The 15,856-nt window shown below is 36.9% G+C and overlaps 1 pseudogene; it reads right to left on the reverse strand.

Annotated features, from left to right (window-relative positions):
* Positions 1-301: 301 nt before the first annotated feature.
* Positions 302-2,225, reverse strand: LOC118993893 (elongation factor 1-beta-like; annotated as a pseudogene).
* Positions 2,226-15,856: the final 13,631 nt, after the last annotated feature.

Raw genomic sequence — 15,856 nt, forward strand, 5'->3', positions numbered from 1 at the left:
TGGAGGAGAACAACTCGGAAAAATTCTTCACTGGCTCTGGGGCCACCAGGGGAAGTGAGTCCCAGGTGCCCACAGCAGGAACCTGCTTGATAACACCCCCTGTGTTGGATCAGTCCTTCCTTCCTTTCCTCACTTCTGCCATGCCTTATTTTGCCAAACAGCTGGATAAAATTGTTACTTGTTTCTAATGCGTTTTTGTTCTTGACATTTTTTAGACTGTGTCAATAATGAAATACATGAAAATCAACTTTTTAATTGTCTTTCATAGCTTTTACTTAGTAGCAACAATCCCCGATAGATTTTATATCTTGTTGAAAGCAGTCACATCCATGGACTGCATATAGTCCTCAAAAGACACCCTGGCCTTTTGTAATTAGCCATAGTGTGTCTCAGTTGGTTGGAACATCGTCCTGTAACCAAAAGGTTTCTGGTTTTATTCCCCGTCAGGGCACATACCTAGGTTACAGATTCCATCCCTGTTCCAGGCACCTATGAAAAAATGCTTCTCTCTTGTGTCAATGTTTTTCTCTCTCCCTTCCTCTCTCTCTAAAAACAATGAAAAAAATGTTCTTAAGTGAGGATAATTTTTTAAGTGATAGTGTTTTAAAAAACTGATCAGCTTCTTCAGCATATCTGTTTCAGATTTACCATCTTTACCCACTGTATTTGAAGTTCTTTAATTCTATACACCCCCTGGAACTAGTAGGGAAGAGCACCAGACCAAGCTGCCTGCTTGAAAGCTTCTGACACACCCCGCTAACTTTACCACAGCCCTCTTGTCATCCCAAAGTTTTACATCTAATAAGACAGGAGACTTGGCAACAAGTGCAGGTTCTTAGCTTTCTTTTACTCACACTGTGCAAAGCTTTCTTCTCTTTGCCTCTTGGCTGCTTTGTACACTTCCTTCCGGCCACATCCATAGAGATAGGTGTCGTAATACTCTTTACTATCTGTAGCTCACTTCCTGTGGTGCCTTCCACGTTGGCAGGGCCATACTAGCCCCAAGCTTTCTACACTCCAGGCAGGTTGGCCTTTCCCTTGTAACACTTAATGTGATTATACCAGCAGAGGGCATGATACAAGTTGGTAGGTGGTAGGCTGGAGACTGCTTCAAATATTGCCACATCTGCCTTCAATGTCATATACCCCTTGATGAAGCTTTTGTTTTCTAGGTAGCTGCTGAGCACCTGGAAGCCACTGGGGTTTTTTCAGGTCTCCACAACCCAGGTTATCGCCTGATCCCAGCAACTGAATAGCAGCGGAAGAAAAGAGGAACACAGGTGGGGGGCCTAAGTGCTATGAGAAAAAGGCCATAAAAGGCTCCAAAATTCCTTATATAGAGGCAGAGTTTCCCTCCTTCGTACCTGGCTGAAGGCTAAAGGTCAAGTATGTTAATCTTCTCATTCACAATTTAAAAATTGAGGACTTAATAAAGTGGCCCCAAAATTATCTGCAGGCCATTCTTTTTATTTGGAAATCGAAAAAACAACTTTCGTGAACCAATAAAGTAAAATGAAATGGAGAATATATATTCTCATTAATTTTGATATTTTTCAAAATCATAAAGTTAAAAAACTACTGCATATAAATACAAACTTGACTGAAAAGGGGGGAAAAGAAGAGGTCATTGCCTACATCATTATAATCAACTTTGGGTGCAAAAATGGTGAGCTCAGGTGCACATTTCATGAATGGTATTAAATTTTATAAAAACAAAGACTTTAAAATGTACCCTACATCCTTATGGTATTCTTTTTTTAAATATTTTATTTATTTATCTTTAGAGGGGAAGGAAAGGAGAGAAAGAGAAAAATATCAATGTATGGTTGCCTCTTATGAGTCCCCTGCCGGGAACTGGTCTGCAACCCAGGCATGTGCCCTGACTGGAATTCGAACCGCGATCATCTGGTTCACAGGCCCGTGCTCAATCCACTGAGCTACGCCAGCCAGGGCCTCTGACTGAGGTAAAAAATCATACAAATCCGAGGTATTACACAGAAATTTGTTATGACAAAAAACTTTAAAAGAACTTTTATATTTAAAAATGAGTTACATATTTTTCTTTTACAAGGACAAATGCCCAAAATTTGCTTACCATTTTTATGAGAATAAATTGTCGTTAGCATACTATGTGTTTTTAAAAATTTTATGGTATTTTTTTCATTACCATTTAGTCCCCTTATACTCGCACCCTCCACCTTTACCACACTGTTGTCCATGTCCATGACTCCATTTTAGTTTTGCTCAGTTCTTCTATCCCCGACCTTTCCCATTTTGCTGTCATCCTGCTCTCTGAGTTCATCTCTGTTTGGCTTATTTGTTCAGTTTGTTTATTAGATTCCACATATGAATGAAATGATATGGTATTTGTCTTTCTCTGACTGGCTTATTTCACTTAGCCTCATACTTTCCAGGTCCATCCACACTTTTGCAAAGAGTAAAACTTTCTTCTATGTTATGGCCAAGTAGTATTCTATGGTGTAAATGTCCCATAGTTGTTTTATCCACTCATCTACTGATTGATACTTGGACTGCTTGCATATCTTGGTGATTGTAAATAACACTGCAATGAACGTAGGGGTGTGTACGTTCTTTTCAATTAGTGTTTTGGGTTCCTTCAGATATATTCCCAGAAGTGGGATCACTAGGTCAAAAGGCAGATCCATTTTTAATTCTTTGAGGTAACTCCATACTGCTTTCCACAGTGGCTGCACCAATGTACATTCCCATCAATAGTGCAGAAGAGTTCCCCTTTCTCCACACCCTGGCCAACACTTGCTGTGTGTTGGTTTATTGATGATGGCCATTCTGACAGGTTTGAGATGATATCTCACTGTGGTTTTAACTTGCATTTCTCTGATGATCAGTGCATTGAGCAACTTTTCATATGTCTATTGTCCATCTTTACATCCTCTTTGGAGAAGTGTCTGTTCAGGTCCTTTGCCCACTTTGTAATTGGGTTGTAATTGGGTTATTTGCAGTTTTTTGATTTGTTTTGGTGTTGAGTTTGTAAGTACTTTGTAAATTTTGTATATTAACCCTTTATCAGATGTATCAACAAATATGTTCTCCCATTCTGTTGGTTTTCTTTTTATTTTATGGTGATTCCCTTTGCTGTGCAAAACCTTTTTGGTTTGATGTAGTCCCATTTGTTTATTTTTTCTTTTGTGTCCCTCATGTGGGGAGATATGTCCAATAAAATTTTGCTACAAGCAATGTCTGAGATTTTGCTGCCTATGCTTTCTTCTAAGATTTTTATGGTATTGGGTCTAACATTTAAATCTTTAACCAATTTTGAATTTATTCTTCTGTGCAGTGTAAGAAAGTGATCTAGTTTCATTTTTCTGCACATATCTGTTCAGTTTTCCCAGCATTTACTGAATAAACTATCTTTAGCCTATTGTATGTCCTTGCTTTCTCTGTCAAATGTTAATTGACTATAAAGGTGTGGGGTTATTTCTGGCCTCTTGATTCTGTTCCATTGATTTTTATGACTGTTTTTATTCCAATATCACACCATTTTGATGGCTTTATAGTATAGTTTGATATTAGGTAGCATGATTCCTCCAACTTTGTTATTCTTCTTTCTTAGGATCTCTGTTGCTATGTGGGGACTTTTGTGGTTCCATATAAATTTTTGAAATATTTATTCTAGTTCTGTGTAATATGTTATTAGAATCTTGAGAGAAATTGCATTGAGTCTATAGATTGCTTTGGGTAGTATGGACATTTTAATGATGTTATGTCTTCCTATCCATGAACATGGTATGTGCTTCCACTTATTTGTATCTTCTTCAATTACCTTCTTCAATATCTTATAATTTCTAAGTACAGGTCTTTTACATCCTTGGTTAGGCTTATTCCTAAGTATTTTATTCTTCTTGAAGCAATATGAATGAAGTTGTTTTCTTAATTTCCCTTTCTGTTAGTTTGTAATTGTCATATAAAATGCAACTGATTTCCAGACATTAATGTTGTATCCTTTACTCTGCTGAAATCATTTATAATTCATAGTAGTTTCTTGGTGGAATCTTGGGGGTTCTCGTTGTACAGTATCATGATGTCTGCAAATAAAGACAATTTTACTCTTTCCTTTCTAATTTAGATGTTTTAATTCTTCTTCTTGTCTTATTGCTGTGGCTAGGATTTCCAGTACTATGTTGAATAAGAGAGGTGAAAGCAGACATCCCATCTTGTTCCCAATTTTAAGGGGAATGCTTGTAATTTCTGCCCTTTGAGTATGATGCTGGCAGTGTGTTTGTCATATATGGCCTCTATTATGTTTCGGTATGTTTCCTCTGTTCCCACTTTGCTGAGCATCTTTATCATACATGGGTGCTGGATTTTATCAAATGCTTTTTTTGCATCTATTTATATGATCATATGGTTTTTATCCTTCATTTTTTTATCTAGTGAGTTACATTTATTGATTTGGGAGTCTGGTACCAAGTTTTCATTCCCAGAGTAAATCCCACTTGATTATGGTGTATGATCTTTTTGATGCATTGCTCTATTTGGTTTGCTAATTAGTGTTTTGTTGAGGATTTTAGCATCAGTGTTCATCAGGAATATTGCCCTATATTTTTATTTATTTGTAGTGTCTTTATCTGCTTTTGGTATTAGGCAAATGCTGGCCTCATAGAATGAGTTTGAGAACCTTTCCTCCTCTTGAATTTTATGAAATAGTTTGAGAAGGAGAGGTGTTATTCTTCTTGGAACGTTTAGTAAAATTCCAAGAAGACAAAAGTGATCTGGTCTACCACTTTTGTTTGTTTGGACTTTTTAAATTACTGCTTCAATTTACTACGTGTAATCTGTCTATTTAGATTCTCTGGTTCTTTTTTATTTAGCTTTGGAATATCATACATTTTTAGGAATTTATTTCATCCAGGTTGTCCTGTTTGTTGTCATATAGTTGTTCATAATATTTTCTTACATCCTTTGTATTACTTTGGTGTCAGTTGTCTTTTCTCCTCTTTCATTTCTGATTTTATTTATATGGGTCTTCTTTCCTTTTTTCTTGATAAGTTTAGTTAAAGGTTTGTCAATCTTGTTTATCTTTTCAAAGAACCAGCTCTTGGATTTATTAATATTTTCAATCATTTTTTTAGATTACATTTCATTTATTTCTGCTCCGATCTTTATTATTTCCTTGCTTGTATTCAGTTTGGACTTTGTTGTTGTTGTTGTTTCAATTTCCTTTGACTCTAAAGTTAGATTGTTTATTTGCACTTTTTCTTGTTTTTTGTTTTTTGTTGCTGGTTTGTTGTTTTTGTTTGTTTGTTTTGAGATAGGTCTGTAATGCTATGAATTTCCCTCTTAGGACTGCTTTCCCAGTATCCCACAGATTTTGGATTGTTGTGTCCTCATTTTCATTTGTTTCAAGATACTTTTGATTTCTTCCTTCATCTCATTGTTGACTCATTCATTGCTTAGAAACATATTATTTAACTTCCATGTTTTTTAATGTTTTTCTGTGTTCTTCTTGTGATTGATTTCTAGTTTCAGACCATTGTGGTCAAAGAAGATGCTTCATATGATTTCAATCTTCTTAAATTTATTGAGGCTTGTTTTGTGTCTTAATATGTAACCTATCCTGGAAAATGTTCTATGTGCACTTGAAAAGTATGTATATTCTGCTTCTCTTGGTAAGATGCTCTGAAGATATCAATTAAATCCATTTGCTCTAGTGTGTCATTTTAGGCTGTTGCCTCTTTGTTAGTTTTCTGTCTGAAAGATCTATCCATTAAAGCCAACAGGTTGTGAAAATCTCTAACTATGATTGTGTCTCTGCCAATCTCTCCTTTTATGTCCATCAAGATTTGCTTCACATATTTAGGAACTCCTATGTTGGGTGCATAAATGTTTACTAGGGTTATATCCTCTTGTTGGATTACTTCCATTATCATTATGTAGTGTCCTACTTTGTCTCTTACAATAGCCTTGGTTTTAAAGTCTGTTTTGTTGGATATAAGTATTGCTACCACAGCATTTTTCTTTCCATTTGCATGAAACACCTTTTCCATACCTTTACTTATAGTTTGTGTGTATCTTTCAATATGAGGTGGATCTCTTAGAGGCAACATATGTATGTGTCTTGTTTATTTATCCATTCAGCTACCCTATGTCTTTTAGTTGGAGCATTTAAGGCATTTACATGTAAGGTGATGATTGATAGATACATATTTAGCACCATTTTATTGTTAGACACTTCTCCCTATTTTTCTCTATATCTTCTACTCTTTCTTGAAGCAAGCCCTTTAACATTTGTTGAAGTACTGGTTTAGTGTAACAAACTCCTTTAGCTTTTTCTTATCTGGAAAACACCTTTCTCTCCTTCAATTTTAAATGATAGCCTTGCTGGGTGAAGTAGCCATTTTGTAGGTCCTTGCTTTTCATCACCTTGAATATTTCACACCACTCCCTTCTGGCCCAAAATGTTTTGGCTGGGAAATCAGACGACAGTCTAATTATTCCTCCCTTATATGTAACTACCTGCTCTTGCAACTTTTAGGATTCTCTCCTTGTCTCTAAGTCTTGTCATTTTAATTATGTTGTGTCTTGATATAGACCTCTTTGGGTCCAACTGTTACCCAGAAGATTAAAAAAAAATTGATTTAACACCAAAGTCCCAGCAAATTTTTTATGGATACTGACAAACAGATATAAAATTTTTATGGAAAGGCAAAAGAGACAGAGACTAGCCTACACATTATTGAAAGAGAGAACAATGTAGGGAACTGATGATTCCCAACTTTATGACACACTATAAAGCTACAGTAATGAAGACAGTGTGTATTGGCAAGAATACACAACTAGGTCAATGAACAGAATAGAGAACCCAGAATGAGATCCCCATAAATATAGTCAACAGACCTTTGACAAAGGAGCAAAGGCAACAGTGAAGTAAAGATAGTCTTTTCAACAAGTGGGGCCAGAACTGGACATCTACATGCAAAAACATTAACCTAGTCACACACCTTTCACAAAAATTAGTTCAAAACAGATTATAGACCTAAATGTAAAACACAAAGCTATGAAATTCCTAGTAAAAAGATATAAAATTTTTTAACATATAAGGTCAAGTACATTCTCCATGAAAAAATTCTTCTCAGCAAAAAACAATATCAAGAGAATTAGAAGACAAGCCACAGACTGGAGAAAATCACTATAAAAGACATCATGTGTTAAAGGAATGTTATCCAAAATATACAAGAAATTTTATTTTTTAAATATATTTTATTGATTATGCTGTAACAGTTGTCCCATTTTTCCCTGCTTTATTCCTCTCTGCTCTGAACCCCCCACCCCCTCCCTCCTTAGTTAATGGACATGGGTCATACATATAAGTTCTTTGGCTTCTCCATTTCCCCTACTATTCTTGACCTCCCCTTGTCTATTTTGTACCTACCATTTATGCTCCTTATTCCCTGTACCTTTTCCCCTACTCTCCCCCCTCCCCCTCCCCTCTGATAATACTCCATGTGATCTCCATCTCTGTGATTCTGTTCCTGAACAACTTGTTTCTTAAATTTTTGTTTTTAGGTCCAGTTGTTGATATTTATCACTTTGTTGTTATTTTACTGTTCGTATTTTTTATCATCTTCTTTTTCTTAGGTAATCCCTTTAACATTTCATGTAATAAGGGCTTGGTGATAATGAACTCCTTTAACTTGACCTTATCTAGGAAGTACTTTATCCATTCTAAATGATAGCTTTGCTGGATAGAGTAATCTTGGATGTTGATTCTTGCCTTTCATGACTTTGAATACTTCTTTCCAGCCCCTTCTTGCTTGCAAGGTTTCTTTTGAGAAATCAGCTGACAGCCTAATGGGAACTCCTTTGTAGGTAACTGTCTCCATTTTTCTTGCTGTTTTTAAGATTCTCTTCTTATCTTTAATCTTCGGTAACGTAATTATGCTGTGCTTTGTTGTGTGCTCCCTTGGGTCCAACTTCTTTGGGACTCTCTGAGCTTCCTAGACTTCCTAAAAGTCTATTTTCTTTGCCAGATTAGGGAAGTTCTCCTTCATTATGTTTTCCAATAAGTTTTCAATTTCTTGCTCCTCCTGATCTCCTTCTGACACCCCTATGATTCCAATGTTGGAATGTTTTAAGTTGTCCCAGAGGTTCCATAGCCTCTCCTTATTTTTTTGAATTCTTATTTCTTCATTCTGTTCTGGTTGAATGTTTGTTTCTTCCTTCTGCTCCAAATCATTGATTTGTGTCCTGGTTTCTTTCCCTTCACTGTTGGTTCCCTGTATATTTCTCTTCATTTCACTCTTCATAACCTTCACTTTTTCTTCTATTTTGTGACCATACTCAACCATTTCTGCAAGCACCCTGATTACCAGTGTTTTGAACTATGCATCTGATAGGTTGGCTATCTCTTCCTTGCTTAGTGCTATTTTTTGAGCTTTGATCTTTTCTTTCCTTAGGGCCATATTTCTTTGTCTTCACAAACCTGTTATGTTGTAAGAGGTGGAGACTTAGGTACTCACCAGGGTGGGGCAACCCTCTTTGCTGCACTGTGGCACTGTATGCTAAGGAGGGGTCCAAGAGCAAACAATGTTAGTTGCTCAACCCTGTGCCAGCTTACAGTCACTTCCCTGCTACCCACAAGCAAATTGGGTCCTTCCTTTGCTGATTCCAAGTTGGGTGTGTTTGTGCATGTTCTAGGACACTGTGGGTCTCTCCAGTGAACTCTCCTGTGAGGCCGGGGGTTTCTTTCACTGCCACAATCCCCACAGGCTTTTACCACCAGAGGTTTTGAGGCCTTATTTCCCTGGGTTGGAACCCTGGGTTGCGCAGTCTGCGTCGCTCCCCAGGTGTTCTTCCCAGTTAACCACACACAAACGTGGGACCACCTGCTTTGCCCACCCCAGTCCTCCAGTCCACCTTGCCATAAATTCTCTCTGCCCAAGCTGTCTGTCTCCACCTCTCCTACCAGTCTGGGTGAATGTTTCTTCTTTAACGCTTTGGTTATTGAACTTTCATATAGTTCAATTTTCTGGCTTATTAGTTTAGGTTATTTTTTTTTTGTTTTTAAATTTGTCATTGTACTTCTTCTGGTTGTATGAGGAGGCAAAGTGTATATCTACCTACACCTCCATCTTGGCCAGTCCAAAATATACAAAGAATTTTAAAGACTTAACAACAAGAAAACAACTTGATTTAAAAACAGGCAAAAGATCTGAATACACACCTCACCAGAGAAGACAGGTACACGGCAAATAAGCATTCGAAAAGGTGCTCCATGCGATGTACCTGAAGAGCCGCACTTGGGTGACTCAGAAGGCTGTACCACTCTGCCTCACAAGACGCCTACTACATAAGACTATCTACCAAGATTAAGAGATGTAGAAGCAGGACTTAATATATAGAAACAAACACAGGGAAGTATCCAAAATGACAAGACAAAGAAATATGCCCCCCAACCCCCACCAAAAAAAGAACAAAATGGACAGGAAAAAAGAAAAACAGAAGTCCAGAAAAAGATAAACTGAACAAAATGGATACAATCTACGAGGTACAAAGTTCAAAACATCTATAAAGATACTCAATAAACTTAGGAGAAGAATAGATCACTTCAGGGAGAACTTCATTGAAAAGATAAAAAACAAAAAAATGAAGATAACCATAAAAACAGATGAGTCAGAAATGAAGAATACAGCCCTGACTGCTATGGCTCAGTGGGTTGGGCATCATCCTGCAAACTGAAAGGTCATCAGTTCAATTCCCAGACAAGGCACATGCCTGGGTTGTGGGCCAAGTCCCCAGTTGGGTGTGTGCAAGAGGCAACCAATCGATATTTCTCTCACACACTGTGTGATGCTTCTCACCCTCTCTCCATCTCTCCCTTCCCCTCTCTCTAAAAATAAATAAATATAATTTTTTAAAATGAAAAATACACTAGAAGGAATCAACAGTAGATTAAATAAAAGACAGGATGGAGTCATGGGAAATCTTTATAGCTTCCCCTCAGTTTTGTTGTAAACCTAAAACTTCTCTTAAAATTGTGTTTAATAAACAAGAAACTTAATCTCTCTGTTCAGAATAAAGGTGAAAGCTTAACAACGAGTGAGAAAGCAACTGCTTTTCAAAAGAAGCATGTATGGACAGAGCATGTGTGAAAGGGTAGTCCTCACATCTACACCCTTAAAAACAGAAATATGAAATTTTCTAACTTGTTCTAAGATTTTGTATATAAAGTTTCAGAGGAGTGTTTTTTGTTAAAAAATGTTGAAATGTAACACTTTTGAATCAGTTCACAAGAACAATTAATTGAATTATAGAAGATGGAAATTCTTTTCCAAATTTCAGAAAAAAAAAGATTTGAGGCTTTCCAGTCAAGAGGTTGATATAGGCAGACATGGCTCACCTCTTCACACAACCACATCAAAAATACAACTAAAATATAGAACAACCATAACTCAGAACCATCAGAAATTGAGTTGAATGAAAGTCTGACAACTATGGAATTAAAGAAACTACATCTATCCAGACTAGTAGGAGGGGTGCAGACGTGAAAAGGGAGGGTCCTACAACCACATCTGGTGGATAAAAATTGGGGAGGGATATCTCAGGAGTGAGAAGTTCCAGCCCCACACTAGACCCCTAGCTCAGGGTTCCAGTGCTAGGAAGATAAGTCCCCATATCTTCTGGCTCCAAAAACCAGAGGGGATTGAGTAGATGGAAGAAATGCCTGGAGCCCCAAGCAGTTTCTCTTAAAGAACACACACACAGACTTACCTACTCAGACTCATTCCCTCTGAGCTCCAGCAGTGGGGTAGCAGCTTGAAAAGCACCAGTGGCATACAGGGAGGAACTGAAGTGTCTGGCATCAAGGTGAGCAGAGGCCATTGTCCCTTTTATAAACCCTCCCAACAAAGAGCCACTAAGCTGGTGTCATATCTGGGACTCCGTCAACCTGGCTAACACTGTTTGACCCATCTTGGAGATCTCCAGACACTCCGACTCACCCAACTTACAGACCCACCCAAGCTGCTTTTCCATATGAATGACTGGTCTTGGCTCATGCTTCACAACTTCCTAAATCCTATCAAACAAGCAACAGCTAAGCTCCAGGCCCAGCACTAGCAATAGCCAGCTTAGATTCACAGCTTGGCTTTGCCTGGGAATCTCCAGCCCAGCACAAGTAGCAGTCATCTCAGATTGCTTTATAGCCCAAATGGGATACCACAGACAAAACACAGGTGAGGGCTGATGTTAGCCTGCAACACCCAGGAAACCCCAGATCCAGCACCTGGTGGACAACTACAGACCACATCAGAGCACCACCAGTCCCTGCCCCTGCACAGCTGACCCTTCCTGGAGGGAGAAAGTGGGTAGTCAGTGGCCACAGTGAATCCTTGCAGTTGACTGGCCCAGGTAAATCCTGCCAACAGCAACCAAGCTTCAACTATAAAAGGAAGGTGTACTCAGCCCAATGAAGGGCACACCTCAAGTACCCAGGTTGTGTGATAAGGGAGGCCATGCCAGTGGACCCTACAGGACACCTACTACATTAGGCCACATACCAAGATGGAGTCAAAGCAGCCTTACCTAATACATAGAGACAAACATAGAGAGACTGCTAAAACAAGGGGACCAAAAAAACCCCAAAAAACCATGGCCCAAATGAAGGAACAGATCAAAACTTCAGAAAAAGACCTAAACAAAAGGGAGATAAGCAATGCAGGGAGATTCTACACAGGCAGAATTCAAACACTGGTTATAAGAAAGCTCAAGGAATTTAGTGAGGACCTTAGCAGCATAAAAAAGATCCAGACAGAAATGAAGGATACACTAATAGAAATAAAGTACAATTGCAGGGAAATAACAGTAGAGTGGATAAAGACAAGAATCTAATAAATGACTTGGAGCCTAAGGAAGCAAAAAACAACCAATCAGAACAACAAGAAGAAAAAAATGAGGATAGTGTAAGCAGCCTCTGGGACAACTTCAAAAGGTCCAGAACATTTGCATCATAGGGTGCCAATAAGAGAAGAGAAAGAGCGAGAAATCGGAAATCTGTTTGAAAAAATAATGAAAGTAAACTTCCCTGATTTGGTGAAGGAAATAGACATGCAAGTTCAGGAAGCACAGAGTTCCAAACAAGATAGATGCAATGAGTTCCACCCCAAAACATATCATAATTAAAATGCCAAAGGTCAAGATAAAGAGACAATCTTAAAAGCAGCAAGAGAAAAGCAGATAGTTAACTACATGGAGTTCCCATAAGACTGTCAGCTGATTTCTCAAAAGAAACTTTGCAGGCTAGAAGGGAATAGTAAGAAATATTCAGAGCCATGGGAAGCAAGGACCTACATCCAAGATTACTCTATCCAGCAAAGCTATCATTTAGAATCAAAGGGCAGATAAAGAGCTTCCCAGACAAGAAAAAGCTAAAGGAATTCATCATCACTGAACTGTCATTACATGAAATATTAAAGGGACTTTTTTAAGAAAAAGAGAAGATCAAAACTACGAACAATAATATGGCAAAAATACATATTTATCAGCAATAGTATTTAAAAATGAACTAAGCAAATAAGAACAGAGACAGAATCATAGATACAGAGAGAGTTTTGATGGTTGCCAGATGGGAGGGGGATGGGGAAGAATGGGTGAAGGGGTGAAGGGGTAGTCACAGAATAAACATGGAGATGTAAAGTACAGTGTAGGAAATGAAGTAATAAAAAACCATATGCATGACCCATGGACATGAACAGTAGCCAGGGGATTGCATGAGGTAGTGGGAAGTGCTGGGTGGAGGAGGGCAAAGGGGGAAAAATAGACACAACTGTTATAGCATAGTCAATAAAATAAAGTTTACAAAAACAGAAAAAAAATTGAATAACTAATACATGAGACTGAAAAATAAAAATTGTTCTAGTTATAGACAATGATGAACTTCTTCTATTTGCTTATGAGGATCCTATTTTTAGACACTGTAGCACTCAAAACCAAGAATCAAAGTAAACTGAACTTTGAATCACATATTAAAAAAATGTTAAGTCAATATTTTAAAAATAATAAAGCATATTTAAACAATTGCAAAAATAGGTTTGTTATTCGTATTCTCTGAATGAATAATACTTTGAATGAATTTTTATTATAGTTCATCCTTTTGAAATTTGTTTTGTGTATGTTTCATCACGTACAAAATAAATATTTATTTGTAGATATATTTTTATATACTTATAGAGATAGGCATGCCCCAAATATTCCTATGGATAGGGCACACAGTGGGAAGACTGAAAGAAAACCTATTGAAGTGTTTAGAGCCAGGAAATAACATAATCGGATTTGTGTTTTCAAATGCATGCTCTAGAAATAACGTAGATGCCACTCAAGGTTGAAGAAAGACAAGTTAGGAAACTAACTATTTAACAGTGAAGTAGTGATATTTAGTCCTAAATCAACACAATAGCAATGGATAGAGAGATGAGAAGTGACAAACATGATTGGAACTCAGAAAAACAATGTTGTATGAGGGTCAGAGAAAGACCCAAAATAAAAATGACTTGGCTCTCTAGCCTGGAGCAGAACTTCATCGCTAATGGTGTCCTCACCAAGTCAGGCCCTTCCAGATGGTAAATACCAGGAGGCCAGCAGATTTAGGAGAAAATAAACTAATACACTTGCTGAATCTGAGATGTTTGTGAGAGATAAGTATTGATGTTGGAATGCTGGGCTTACAAATACAGACTTGAGAAGGGTCATTTAATATAATTATAGTTTATTAATGCAGCCTAAAAATACTTTTCTTTATTTTGCAGGAAGGGGGTTAGTTACATCATCTTTTTAATTTATACTGAATTTAAAATGAACTAAACTCTTAAATCTTGTTCACATGTGATATTGCTAAGGCATTTCTCTTTATACTGTGTGTTTGCCATTTGGTTTTTAGACCTAGGAACGACTTTTCCCTTTTGTTTATCCCACTTTATCTTGCTCAAGTCAGCCCATCAACCAGTTTATCCAGCTCTCCTTGGGTGGTCATCACTCTCAAATACATCGGTCCTATCTCCCACCTTGATCTCATCATTTCCTAGCTTCAGTTAATTAAAAATTTTGTGCTATTTCTTTTTGTCCCTCCTGACTCTCAGATACCCATTACTGAATTGATAACAGGGTTCATGGCATCCTATTATCATCAGTATCTGCATGGCCACTATGTTATTTTATTTTTACTTTTGTAATTGTAGTTCTCCCTTAGACTACATTTCCAACTTCTTTTCTTCTTGTGGTTTCCCCCACCATATTGGAACTGCACTGAAAATTCTTTAAAACAGAATTGAGAGTTTTACAATGTTAACTTTCTCGCCTATGTAAATAGCTTACCTCTCCATTTATTCAGACTCATTCATTTACTTAATGAATATTTCTTCCTTGTTTACAATGTTTCAAGCTCTAAAAGCTTTGACAGTATTAGACAAGTTTCTTTAGGTCTTTTAAAAGAATTTTAATATTTTTCTATAAGTATCTTCTATTTTTGTTTGGTGGCTTTCTATATACTTCAAGTTTTGTTGCTATGATAAAAGGTATAATATTTTCCATTATATTTTCACTTGGTTAATGCAAATATAGAAGAATTCTGTTGTTTTATTTGTTCATTTGTTTGCCATTGTAACCTGTATTCTTTCATTTGTTGTAATAATCTGTTGCTTGTTTTAAGTATTCTGTCTCTTCTCTTCCAGTCCTTACATTTTTTGTATGTCTTTCTTGCCTTACTGCATTGGCCCGAGACAATTACTTCTGCAAGAATTTCTGAACTACCCCCTCAATAATTTACTCTACAATGATAATGACTACCAATCTACAGTTTTCAAACTAGCTTTTCTTCTTCTTCTCTTTCTGTTCCTCTTCCTTCTTTTTCTTCTTCTTCTTTGGAGAAAATAAGGTCTATTTTGTCTTCCAGAATCTCCCATTCTTCCCAATATCATCTTTTAAATTCTCAGTCAAAACACCATCAGGATTTTCTCAATTAGACTGTGAGCACATTTCTCGTGGCCATTCCCTTTGCTAAATGTCATGTTTCAAGTTGTCTTATAGAGAGATTCAGGTTAAGTCCTTCATGATATTGAGCAACAGTGATCAATGAAATTTTATGTGAAACTCAAGATTTTAGCTAATACCAGTTTTAAATGTAGGTGAACTATATTTATTTAGTTTCTAGTACAGATGTATTTCTATCACACTATCATCTTCAGAGTTGGCCCCTCAAATAATGAAGAGTGGGAAAGAATGGAGTGTGTCACAAAGGCTACGGAGGTAATAGCGGGTGTTAATGAGACCCCAAATAATATAAAAAATAAAGAACTCTGAAATTCAAGTTTATTTAGTATGTATGATTACTTAGGAATAAAATCAGGACTTGGTGCCTGACTTGTACCTGCTGTTTAAGGAAGAGATAACTTGACATTAATGCATAATCATTTTGTTACTTGTCAGAAGCACTAAATTCTTATTCAATTGAAAACATTTTCAGAACAAACCAATCAGTCATTTCATGGACATTTACACACTTATTTATGAATCAATTATTGTTAATTACTTCTTTTTTTAGTGGTTTCTTTTTTTTAATTTATTTCATTATTGTTCAAGTACAGTTTTCTGTCTTATACTCCCAACCCAGCTCCTCCCAAGAGTTCCCCATGTTAATTATTTCTATGTGCATCTTTTCATTATGCTAATTCTGTGTATCATTACACTCTTTGTTTTGCTTGACTGTAGTTTAGAGTCTAGTTAGATAGTTATATTGACACTAAAAAATTATTTGGCACATGTTTGGAGTGGACTATAACTGAGAATCAAATTTAAGTGACTCCTTGCAAAGCTAGGAAAATTCTTG

The sequence above is a fragment of the Sturnira hondurensis genome, unplaced genomic scaffold (genome assembly GCF_014824575.4).
Source record: "Sturnira hondurensis isolate 20B ecotype Veracruz unplaced genomic scaffold, ASM1482457v3 Scaffold0008948, whole genome shotgun sequence".
NCBI classification, from domain to species: domain Eukaryota; kingdom Metazoa; phylum Chordata; class Mammalia; order Chiroptera; family Phyllostomidae; genus Sturnira; species Sturnira hondurensis.